The sequence below is a fragment of the Panicum hallii genome, chromosome 9 (assembly GCF_002211085.1).
Source record: "Panicum hallii strain FIL2 chromosome 9, PHallii_v3.1, whole genome shotgun sequence".
In the NCBI taxonomy this organism is placed as follows: domain Eukaryota; kingdom Viridiplantae; phylum Streptophyta; class Magnoliopsida; order Poales; family Poaceae; genus Panicum; species Panicum hallii.
The window spans coordinates 26,353,950-26,367,208 of record NC_038050.1 but is presented as its reverse complement, the minus strand read 5'-3'; positions in this window follow the sequence as shown (position 1 = coordinate 26,367,208).

Genomic DNA, 13,259 nt, shown 5'->3' with positions numbered 1-13,259 from the left:
CCCGCGCCGATGACAGCGGTCTTAGATGGATCTCCCTCCTGAAACTGGATCGTCTTGAGGGCCACATCATCAGTCGACTGGATGCTCGACTTGCTAGCCTTCTTGGAGGGAATCTCCTGCCCGGACTGGGAAAGCTGCTGCGCGGCCGCGAGTACTTCTCCCGAAGCATCTGGCACGCGAGTAGTCGAAGCATACTGGATCGCCTCCTGATTGCAGTCGTATGACTTCTTCAAGTCGCCACAGAGGGTGAGTACTCCACTGAGTCCTGGCATCTTAAGAAGCAGATAGACGTAATGTGGCACTGCCATGAACTTGGCGAGTGCCGGATGACCCAGTATTGCATGGTAAGAAGATTCGAAGTTAGCCACTTCGAATTTGATGAACTCGGTATGATAGTTCTCCCGCGTGCCGAAGGTGACTGGGAGGACCACCGTACCAAGCGAGTGTGCCGCGTTACCTGGGACGATGCCGTAAAAGGGGGACTTGCTGGGAACCAGCATGTCTGTGAAATCCAGGCCCATTTTCTTCAGAGTGCTAATGAAGATGAGATTGAGCCCGCTCCCGCCATCGATGAGGACCTTGGTGAGCCTGACCTCCTGTCACACCCTAAAATATTCAATTTTAGGATGTGACTATCTTTTACAATATGTTCATCTATCAATAGGATTTTTCCGAGAATTTTAACGATTTTTCTGGCAATTATTCTATTTATTCAAGAGCTAGATCCATTTTTTTTTACTTGGAAAGCTCTAAAATTCTTTTTCATGAAGTCCGAATATTTTATTGCGAATCCTCGTGACCCAAATTAACTCCCGAGTTTTCCTCGGAAATTTTTGGGATTCTTCCGGATATATTTTTCGTGGTTTGAAATATTTATCTGGACTTTTCTAGATTTATTTTGAACTTAAAAATATGTTCTGGAAAATATTTCTATTTTTTTTTCACTTTCATCGCAGTCAGACCGAGCCGTATCTTTGTTGTATATCCTTTTAACCTTATCCTCTCCGAATCATTAAGAAGTTCTATCGAGCTCCCGATCATCTAACCATTTTTTTTCCCGATCAAGTCATGCTCGAAAACGACGCCTCGTGGCTCGTCTTCGGTGTTTTTCCGATGATGTTTGATCATCATCAGCCCCAATGACTCGGCCTGATCCTTTCCTTCTCTTTTCGCGCTCCCGAATAAATGGTTCACGTTCAATCAGCTCTGTCAGCTCGTTTTCGTGTTCAGCCCTCTCACCCGATCAAGTTTCGGCCCATCACCGAATCCCTCGACCTCGCATCGGTCCCCTGCTCGCTAAATCCTCGACCCCGCACCCCCTCCAGCCAGGCTCGATCGAGTCCAGGTGCTGCACGACGGTCCCTTTTTCCTTGGCGTATCTATCACGCCAAGCCAGGATGTTTCGCTCTATAAAAATCCGCGAGTCGAGCCCCTGTTCCAATCTGCTTCTTCTGCACGCCGCCCTCCCCCTGTGCCCTAGCCCCTGCACCTATATAAAACCTACCTGAGACCCTGCGCATCGTGTTTCTTCTGCTCAGGTAGCCGGCCCTAACCTCTACATCCTTCCCTGCACGCCCATCGTCTCCCTGCTCGCATCCCCCTGCTCGCGACGCCATCTGCATCGCCCCGAGTCGCTGCATGCCGTCGTCTGTGCCCCTGCCTCTCCTCACCTCCAGCGCCGCCCTGTGCCGTGCGCACCACCAAGAGCACCGCAGCTATCGCGTTCTCCTCCTCCTGTACCGAGCCGCCAGGACTGCCAGCCAGAATTCCAGCACGTCTGCCACCCTACGCCCGAGCCCTGCACTGCGTCCTCCTTCCCCCACAGCCGCGGCCCCCCTGCAGGCTCCCCCTGGTGCCCAGCGCCGCCCCTGCACATCCTTGTCCCGTGCAGAGCCGCCATGAACAGAGGTGCAGCTCAGGAACGGAACAGAACGGATGAACAGACCCACCCTTCAACTTCCTCCGCGAAATTCGATCTCTACGATGCGTCCCCGGGGTAAGTTAGGTATGGAACGGAATCCCCTCGTCGTCCTCTTTCTTTTGCCCCGCTTCCCGCGACCTCTCGTGCCCTAAATCGACGGGAATCTGAGCTACAGTACCCGCCACCACCATTGGAGCTGTGCTGTGAAGCTTTTTTTCAATTTAGTCCCTGAAGAATCCTGTAAATATCGTGTGCATTTTTGTGTCTAGCGAAAATTGCAGAAAACCCCCTAGATCTTTTCCATCTTTTCAATCCAGCCCCACCATGGAATCTTTTCAGATCTAACCCTAATCTTTTCCTATTTTGCAAGCACTATTTTCTGTGTTTTGTATTTCTTTTCAGCTAACCCTTAAAGTCTATAGTTAATTGCGTATAGATCCCTGCAGCGCTGTTTTATGCGTAGTTTCCGCGTTTTAGATCCGTTTCGATCCGTTCTTTTTGCGTTAGTCTTCTAAAACCCTAAGCTATCGTTTAGTAGTGTTGTTGTGCCGTAATTCCTGTTTTTAAGATTAAATATCAATTTAATTTGAATAATATCCTCTCATCTAGCTTTCCGAAATAAAATCCAATTAAGTCTTTTCTCCGGTTTTCATAACTAATGTTAATTTGATTAATATCCACTTAAATGTGTTTGTAATTTAATTTGTTTAGTTCAACTCGAATCATAAAGTTATGCGTTTAGATGTTCTCACAAGTTTTCTTTTCTAATTAATTATTTAATTAGTGTAATTTATACATAGAGAATTGTATATAAAATTTGACTAAGTTCTACTTCGTCTTTATAAATGCAAATATGATATGAGTTAATTATAATTAGGGATATTCTCTTTTGAATATCTTTTACATTGGTTTTCTAAATTAAAATAAATGAAAGCCTATCGTTCTTTTATCCTTTTATAATATAAATCTTCCGATAGCTATTTCTTTTCAACCCTAGCTCCGTTTTCCGCGTTTCTTTCTTTCTCGTGACCGTAGCATCGAGCCTTATCCTTTAGTTCGCTCTTTTAAAGCTTTCTTTTGTTTGTTGTATCTGTTCTTAGTCGTTCTTGTTTGTTTGCTTGCTCGTATGTTTTGAGCCCGTTGCTTGTGTGACGTTAGAAGGAGCGTGACCCAAGAGCTTTGAAGATATAGAGTTTCAAGAACAAGAGTTGAAGACTCTGAGCAGCTATTCGCTAAAAGAAAGGCAAGTGTTTCCTTGATCATGCTTTTGTCCTAATAATCACAATAAATACAATATTTTCTTTATATGCATGCATGTGTCCTAATTTTGATGGATCCTAATTAAGGATATGCCTAGTCTTTATGATCATTCCTTGTCAACCTGGGTTTTATCTTTATTGTTGGGTAGCTATTGCTTAGTTGCTTCAACTGGTTATGGTTTGGGGAATAATATATAATCATGATGACAACAATGATGATGTTATACCTGTTTTATCCATGTTCATGCTCTTGGTGATGTTAATCACAAGATTATATGTTTTAATTGGAACATGGAGAACCACCCAGGAAAACAGTGCAACCACAATACTATATGGCTCTGGTCTTGGCTAATTAATTAGAGACTCTAGTTTATGATAATCTTACCGAAAGGGCAAGAGGGGTTGCATCGACGGGGTATAGCTCGGTCCTTTTGAGGCACATGGCTATGTGGACCTTGGCTAAGGTATTTCCTCACTAGGGAGAGTTATGACCGCTTTGACTTGAAACCTTAGCGGATTATCATAAGTTAGGGAATCTTTGTAAAGGCCTCGTAGTGAATCCCTTGCCACTCACCTCGGAAGTGTTTAAGAGGCTAGCTACCTCGGGCAAATCGGGAGACACGAATTGTGGGTAAAGTGTACAACCTCTGCAGAGTGAAAACTGATATATCAGCCGTGCTCACGGTTAAAAGCGGCTTCGACCCTCACATGATAATTGAACTTGAAGATGAATTAAATCGTGGACCATTGTTATGGTTATGGTTATTGTGGACCATGTTTATGGTTGTGGTTATGCTTATTCTATATCTCTTCTATTTCTTTTAAAGTGGGTTTTGGTATGAACTTATACCTTAGTAATCAGGTGCTAATAAAATTTGACCAACTAAAATTGCTTATCGCAGTAAGCCAGTCAGCCTTTCCTTGATTTTGGCCTTCATGTCATATATTTCCCAACACTTGCTGAGTACCAACCATAAGTGTACTCACGCTTGTTATAATTGCTGCTCAGAGGAGAAAGTGATCTGAAGTCTTTTTGAAGATGATGCTGAGTTCTAGGCCAGCGCAACCCCCGGTCGATTGCCTGTGAAGTGTGGAGTCTTCGTTTCCAGGATAAGCTGTATAACTCTGATAATCTTTATAGTGTTTAAATTCTCTTTTCGTGATACTGTTGCTGATTATTCACTGATGAAGTCACTATATGTATGGAACTTGATCCTGGCATACATATAGTTATGCATTCGGTTTTGTTCTTAAAACCGGGTGTGACAGAGGTGGTATCAGAGCTGTGTCGACCGTAGAACGCCAGCCTAGATAGCAATGGTCGCTTTCTAAGATCTATTTTGACATAAAAGTCATATTTTACCATATCCTTGACCCTCTTGTTGTTTATTCCTCATCCTTCTTCATTTATCTCACCCTTGATGCTGCTTTTATCTAACTCTGTATTCTTTTCTTTTATTCCTTCATTTTGATTGCTTTTACAACTCACAATTTCCTTGTCTTCTTGTACCCTCAACGGCATTGGTTACCTTGTATCCATTTGTTCCAATTTACCTCCTCCTTGATTTCAAGTTTGGCCACTTTGGAAATCCCCTTATATTCTATTCCAAGTGGATTTATTTTTTCTCCTCTTCTCTTGTTACAAACGCTAGATTGTCCGACCTGGTACACGAAGAATGGAAGTAGCAGTCTACTACAAGAAATCAAGCTAGAGCAACTGAAGACTACACTGGACTCATAGGCGTTACACTCAGGAAGTCAATGTTCTGCCAGACAAGCTGAGAGAGATGCCTAACTCAAGAATGCTGAAGCTTTAGGATATGACCCATACTTAAGAGGTTTTCCCTTTTCAATTGTAAAACGTTAGTTCCGGTTGTTTGATAGTTTGTTTTGGTGTGCTTGTAATGCTTGTTGTTTGCTCTTGACTGCTTAGACTCCTTGTCCTTGCTCGTTGATGCGTTGTCAGTCTTGTGCCTGCAATGACATCGTTTCTCCCTTAGTTTTCTCAACCATGATATCCTCACGTTCCAAAGCATAAGCCAGCAGAAAAGACCCAAACCCAAATTCCATCCTTTTGTCTCGATACCCATCTTGTCATATCATTTTTCTCCTTGTCAGAAGCTCCTTGCCTGATCTCTCCTTTCTACCTCTAGACTTTACGAATCTCTCATCAATGACGTCTTCCTGCTCCTTAGCGAAAGTTAGCACAGAAGACCCAAATCCATTTTCTCTCTTTCATGATACTCATCTTGTTACCTTGTCGCCTCCTTTCGACCACAAGGTTTTGTAAATCTCTCGTCAACCCCATCAGCTTGGAAGCATGTGAATAAAACCCAATCATCTTCCCTCCTTTTCTTGTTACCCATCTTGCCATCTTGCCTTACCCCTTATAAAAAAAAGGAAAAAAAAAACTCTGTGTTCTATCTCCCCTTCCAATCACCAGCCCTTGTGAATCTCTCGCAACGCCTTCTGCTCAATCCAACTGAAAGCAAGTGAAGATCCAAATCCAAATTCTCTCCTTTCTCGATACCCGCCTTGAAATCTTGTTGTCTTCTTGATGAAATCTTTTATCCTAACTCTCGCCTTTGTCACCAGCCCTTGCGAATCTCGGGACGAGATTCTGTTTAAGGGGGGTAGTTCTGTCACACCCTAAAATATTCAATTTTAGGATGTGACTATCTTTTACAATATGTTCATCTATCAATAGGATTTTTCCGAGAATTTTAACGATTTTTCTGGCAATTATTCTATTTATTCAAGAGCTAGATCCATTTTTTTTTACTTGGAAAGCTCTAAAATTCTTTTTCATGAAGTCCGAATATTTTATTGCGAATCCTCGTGACCCAAATTAACTCCCGAGTTTTCCTCGGAAATTTTTGGGATTCTTCCGGATATATTTTTCGTGGTTTGAAATATTTATCTGGACTTTTCTAGATTTATTTTGAACTTAAAAATATGTTCTGGAAAATATTTCTATTTTTTTTTCACTTTCATCGCAGTCAGACCGAGCCGTATCTTTGTTGTATATCCTTTTAACCTTATCCTCTCCGAATCATTAAGAAGTTCTATCGAGCTCCCGATCATCTAACCATTTTTTTTCCCGATCAAGTCATGCTCGAAAACGACGCCTCGTGGCTCGTCTTCGGTGTTTTTCCGATGATGTTTGATCATCATCAGCCCCAATGACTCGGCCTGATCCTTTCCTTCTCTTTTTGCGCTCCCGAATAAATGGTTCACGTTCAATCAGCTCTGTCAGCTCGTTTTCGTGTTCAGCCCTCTCACCCGATCAAGTTTCGGCCCATCACCGAATCCCTCGACCTCGCATCGGTCCCCTGCTCGCTAAATCCTCGACCCCGCACCCCTCCAGCCAGGCTCGATCGAGTCCAGGTGCTGCACGACGGTCCCTTTTTCCTTGGCGTATCTATCACGCCAAGCCAGGATGTTTCGCTCTATAAAAATCCGCGAGTCGAGCCCCTGTTCCAATCTGCTTCTTCTGCACGCCGCCCTCCCCCTGTGCCCTAGCCCCTGCACCTATATAAAACCTACCTGAGACCCTGCGCATCGTGTTTCTTCTGCTCAGGTAGCCGGCCCTAACCTCTACATCCTTCCCTGCACGCCCATCGTCTCCCTGCTCGCATCCCCCTGCTCGTCGTCTGTGCCCCTGCCTCTCCTCACCTCCAGCGCCGCCCTGTGCCGTGCGCACCACCAAGAGCACCGCAGCTATCGTGTTCTCCTCCTCCTGTACCGAGCCGCCAGGACTGCCAGCCAGAATTCCAGCACGTCTGCCACCCTACGCCCGAGCCCTGCACTGCGTCCTCCTTCCCCCACAGTCGCGGCCCCCCTGCAGGCTCCCCCTGGTGCCCAGCGCCGCCCCTGCACATCCTTGTCCCGTGCAGAGCCGCCATGAACAGAGGTGCAGCTCAGGAACGGAACAGAACGGATGAACAGACCCACCCTTCAACTTCCTCCGCGAAATTCGATCTCTACGATACGTCCCCGGGGTAAGTTAGGTATGGAACGGAATCCCCTCGTCGTCCTCTTTCTTTTGCCCCGCTTCCCGCGACCTCTCGTGCCCTAAATCGACGGGAATCTGAGCTACAGTACCCGCCACCACCATTGGAGCTGTGCTGTGAAGCTTTTTTCAATATCGTGTGCATTTTTGTGTCTAGCGAAAATTGCAGAAAACCCCCTAGATCTTTTCCATCTTTTCAATCCAGCCCCACCATGGAATCTTTTCAGATCTAACCCTAATCTTTTCCTATTTTGCAAGCACTATTTTCTGTGTTTTGTATTTCTTTTCAGCTAACCCTTAAAGTCTATAGTTAATTGCGTATAGGTCCCTGCAGCGCTGTTTTATGCGTAGTTTCCGCGTTTTAGATCCGTTTCGATCCGTTCTTTTTGCGTTAGTCTTCTAAAACCCTAAGCTATCGTTTAATAGTGTTGTTGTGCCGTAATTCCTGTTTTTAAGATTAAATATCAATTTAATTTGAATAATATCCTCTCATCTAGCTTTCCGAAATAAAATCCAATTAAGTCTTTTCTCCGGTTTTCATAACTAATGTTAATTTGATTAATATCCACTTAAATGTGTTTGTAATTTAATTTGTTTAGTTCAACTCGAATCATAAAGTTATGCGTTTAGATGTTCTCACAAGTTTTCTTTTCTAATTAATTATTTAATTAGTGTAATTTATACATAGAGAATTGTATATAAAATTTGACTAAGTTCTACTTCGTCTTTATAAATGCAAATATGATATGAGTTAATTATAATTAGGGATATTCTCTTTTGAATATCTTTTACATTGGTTTTCTAAATTAAAATAAATGAAAGCCTATCGTTCTTTTATCCTTTTATAATATAAATCTTCCGATAGCTATTTCTTTTCAACCCTAGCTCCGTTTTCCGCGTTTCTTTCTTTCTCGTGACCGTAGCATCGAGCCTTATCCTTTAGTTCGCTCTTTTAAAGCTTTCTTTTGTTTGTTGTATCTGTTCTTAGTCGTTCTTGTTTGTTTGCTTGCTCGTATGTTTTGAGCCCGTTGCTTGTGTGACGTTAGAAGGAGCGTGACCCAAGAGCTTTGAAGATATAGAGTTTCAAGAACAAGAGTTGAAGACTCTGAGCAGCTATTCGCTAAAAGAAAGGCAAGTGTTTCCTTGATCATGCTTTTGTCCTAATAATCACAATAAATACAATATTTTCTTTATATGCATGCATGTGTCCTAATTTTGATGGATCCTAATTAAGGATATGCCTAGTCTTTATGATCATTCCTTGTCAACCTGGGTTTTATCTTTATTGTTGGGTAGCTATTGCTTAGTTGCTTCAACTGGTTATGGTTTGGGGAATAATATATAATCATGATGACAACAATGATGATGTTATACCTGTTTTACCCATGTTCATGCTCTTGGTGATGTTAATCACAAGATTATATGTTTTAATTGGAACATGGAGAACCACCCAGGAAAACAGTGCAACCACAATACTATATGGCTCTGGTCTTGGCTAATTAATTAGAGACTCTAGTTTATGATAATCTTACCGAAAGGGCAAGAGGGGTTGCATCGACGGGGTATAGCTCGGTCCTTTTGAGGCACATGGCTATGTGGACCTTGGCTAAGGTATTTCCTCACTAGGGAGAGTTATGACCGCTTTGACTTGAAACCTTAGCGGATTATCATAAGTTAGGGAATCTTTGTAAAGGCCTCGTAGTGAATCCCTTGCCACTCACCTCGGAAGTGTTTAAGAGGCTAGCTACCTCGGGCAAATCGGGAGACACGAATTGTGGGTAAAGTGTACAACCTCTGCAGAGTGAAAACTGATATATCAGCCGTGCTCACGGTTAAGAGTGGCTTGGACCCTCACATGATAATTGAACTTGAAGATGAATTAAATCGTGGACCATTGTTATGGTTATGGTTATTGTGGACCATGTTTATGGTTGTGGTTATGCTTATTCTATATCTCTTCTATTTCTTTTAAAGTGGGTTTTGGTATGAACTTATACCTTAGTAATCAGGTGCTAATAAAATTTGACCAACTAAAATTGCTTATCGCAGTAAGCCAGTCAGCCTTTCCTTGATTTTGGCCTTCATGTCATATATTTCCCAACACTTGCTGAGTACCAACCATAAGTGTACTCACGCTTGTTATAATTGCTGCTCAGAGGAGAAAGTGATCTGAAGTCTTTTTGAAGATGATGCTGAGTTCTAGGCCAGCGCAACCCCCGGTCGATTGCCTGTGAAGTGTGGAGTCTTCGTTTCCAGGATAAGCTGTATAACTCTGATAATCTTTATAGTGTTTAAATTCTCTTTTCGTGATACTGTTGCTGATTATTCACTGATGAAGTCACTATATGTATGGAACTTGATCCTGGCATACATATAGTTATGCATTCGGTTTTGTTCTTAAAACCGGGTGTGACACCTCCGCCACCACAGGATCCAGGACCAAGGGAAACTTACCGAGCTCCAAAAAGCTCATCCACTGGTCATCATGAGAGAACGAGATGGGGACCTCCGACCAACGGAGTGGTCGTGGTACAGCCGGCTCGACGGACAAAATCTCCCGGAGAAGCAGCTTCTGGTCCCGCCGGGAACCAAAATCCTCATCTCCCCCGAAGATGACGTTGACGACCTTCGAGGCATCTTGAAACTTCGGGTTGCGCCCGTGGTCCTCTTGATCGTCGTCCTCGGGTTCTTTGTCCGCAGGCTTCTTGTTCTTCTTTCCACCACCGGCGTTGTTGAACGTTCTCCGAAGGTGGTAGCAGTCAATGGCGGCATGATTGGCACGTGGGTGCCATGGGCACTTCTTCTGCAGGAGCTTCTCAAACTCCTCCTGCGTCGTCGACTTCTTGCCCCACGAAGGACGATCGATAGCCGTGATGATATCATCTGGCCTTCGTTTCCGGGGTGGACCCAAAAAGTCCCGCTGGCCTTTGTCGTTGCGGTTGTCGTTTGGGTGCCTCAGATTGCTATCTTGACACCGCGGGAACTGCTCCCGCATCTTCTCCTCCTGTTCGGACCAATCGTGCATCATATCACGAAGGCCAGCAACAGTCTTCAGCCCGTTCTGCCCGAAATCCATGTAGATGCCCGGATCGGTGATGCCGTTGTAGAAACAATCGATGATGTCGCCCTCCGAGATGTTCGCGATGGTGGCGCGGACGTCGAAGAAGCGACGTGTGTAGGACCGCAGTAGCTTGTTACGTTCCTACTTACACTGAGCAAGATCATGACGAGTACCTGCACGAGCAATCGCTCCCTGGAAGTTGTCGATGAAGACCTTCTTGAGGCGCTCCCACGAGTCGATCGAGTTGTTGCTGAGGCTCTCCAACCAAGTGAGCAGCGCAGGGTCCAAAGCCATCGGGAAGTAGACGACTTTGGTGATATTCGACCCCCCTACGACCTCAATGGCCGTGGAGTAGCAACGGAGCCACTGCTGAGGGGCTTGCTTGCCGTCGTACTTGGTGATGCTGATCGGTTTGAAGCCCTCCGAGTACTTGTAGCTGCTGAAACGTGCAGAAAAAGTAGGGAATCGGTCGCTACAATCAGTACCTTCAGTTTCGACTTCTTCGCGGACCTTGCGCCTGGAGGAGATCACGGTCCGCGCGTTGCAGCCTTCATTGATGTGCTGGCGCAGGTCCTCTGGAGGAAGTCGATGATTGGCTTGTCGCGGATGACCCCCTTGCGGTGGCTGCTGCCTCCCGCCAGGGGCCTGGCTCCCGCGAGCATTGTCGTTGCTGAGCTGATGTCGAGGACGGCCGCCAGCCGTTCGGCTGTGAGCCTAGCTCCGACTCTCACCCACGCGCTCCTCCCTGATGGTGGACGCCGGGTTGTGCTGATCCAACTGGATCCAAGCCCTCTGCGTGTAAAGGAGTGCTTGACGCATGTCCGGATCATGACTGCGCTCGAGGATGGCCGTCACCCTAGCGATGTTGGCCACCGGAGTCCTGAAACCTCGTTCGCTTACAGCGGCAAACTTAGGGTCAAGCTCGCGATGCATAGATCGCCTACGCTCGTTGGCCCTCCTCCGCCGGATTGTGCGGGCCCTGTTCCTGGCCCTCCGCGCCTCACGATCAGCGTCATTCTTGTCGCCGGCGTTGGCCGTGATCTCATCTTCGGAGATCGCTTCAAAGTTGACGATAGGAAGATCCCCATCGTCCTCGCCTTCTTCCGCCATTAGCACCTGGCGGGAGGAAAGCTCATGAGAGCCTGCGTCGACTAGTTCAGGCGACCCCTCCGCCGCGGTCGCCTACGGCCTGCCCTCTTGAAAGGGCAAGGGCTCGATGTGAGCCACAAGTCGACCCTCTGCCTCGAGTAGATCGGAGAGCACCATGCCCTTCCAATGCACGATGCGCCCCTCCGGCAAGGAGGTGATCACCAGAGCACTGGCACCAGAACAACCCGAAGCCCACGCGGTGGCTTCTAGCTTTCCATCCTGGAGCAGAAAGTCCAGGTCCTTCTCTAACATGGAGAGGGACCCAGAGACGTTGGCCTCCTGAAGATCAGTGGCCGGTTTGCATGAACCGAGTTGGGATCGGCTATGCAGATCCCTAGATTGGAACGAGTCCAACCCAGGGGAGGTTGCCGCAACACTGGATGAAGTCGAGCCTGGAGTGGCTTCCGCCTCGATCTTTGTTGCGGAAGCATGGAGAGACAAGTTGTCGAGCCCGTCGACGAACTTGTCGAGGTCGCTGCGAGGATCCGCAGCGAAGGTCTTTGGCCTCATGTCGACGAGGAATCACCGAAAATTGCCCACACCATCTGCAATGCAGACCCACGAGCCAAAAACGAATGTCGTACCCTGGGAGGGAACTGACCTGATGAATTTGAAAGATGCCATCGAGCTCGCCGGTGGATCTTCGACGCGCTCCCTTACCTGGCGCGCCAGCTGTCGGTGTTTAACCGGCTGCCCACCGAGGGATATACCCAAGGTGGTAAGTTTTGGGTGAGGAGACGCCGAGATCAGGAACTCGAAGGTGCAAGGAACACAAAGCTTAGACAGGTTCGGGCCGCAAGACACGTAACACCCTACGTCCTGTATGGTGGTTTGTATTGCCTTTTGTGTAGAATGACCTAGAGATCGTGTTTCGAGAGGGGTCCCTGACCTCCCTTATATATCCGAGAGGCCAGGGTTACAAAGATACTAACCAACACTAGCTGAGGAATCGTACCGGAACATATCTCGAGTAGATTCCCTCTGTATCGGTTAGCTCTATCTCCTATTTAAACGGGATAAATAAGAAATAAACGAGGTAAATAAGAGATAAGACGGACTTAATCTCTTAAACCTCTTTAAACTACGTCATGTACCCAGTCCCGTGGCCCCGGGTCTGACACTACCTCTCATAATTCGGCACGAAACCAAACTTGCACAGGTGACGCTCCATATCAATCTTGACTTGATGAGAATAATTCTGACACTTGTTACATGGACACTTTGCCAAACCACCGCCAGAAGACAATGAAAAGACATGATCAACAAAAGCTTGTGTGTTCACCATCCACTCTCGCGTAGGCATTCCGTTACTTCTCCAACCATCATACATCCAACTTCGATCATCTCTTATTTTCTCAAACTAGCTACTTCATTAATGAAATTGAGAATGTTACTTCCTTAACGATACTAAGCAAACAAAAATTATCAAGCATATGTAACACAAATATTTTTAGATATCATTAATGCTATATATTTTCTAAAAAATGAATCTGAAATCTTATAACAATCACAAATTTTCTACGAACAGAATCACAGATACAGTTACAATCAGACCAACCACATTTCTAATAGTATTAATCAAAAGACAATTACAATCAACAGGTTAATACCTGAGCTCGAGCAGGGGACGGCCGAGAGGGCGCGGGGGGCGGCAGCCGCGTGCTGGGACGGCCGCGGGGGCGCGGGGCGCGTGCGGGGGCGCGAGGGGCGGCAGCCGCGTGCAGGGATGGCCGCGGGGCCGCAGGGCAAGCGGGGCGCGGGGGCGCGGGAGTGCGGGGCATGCGCGAGGGCGCACGGGCGCGCCCGGGGCGGTAGGCGCGCCCAGGGGCGTGCACAGGGCGGCGGGCGGCGGCCGCG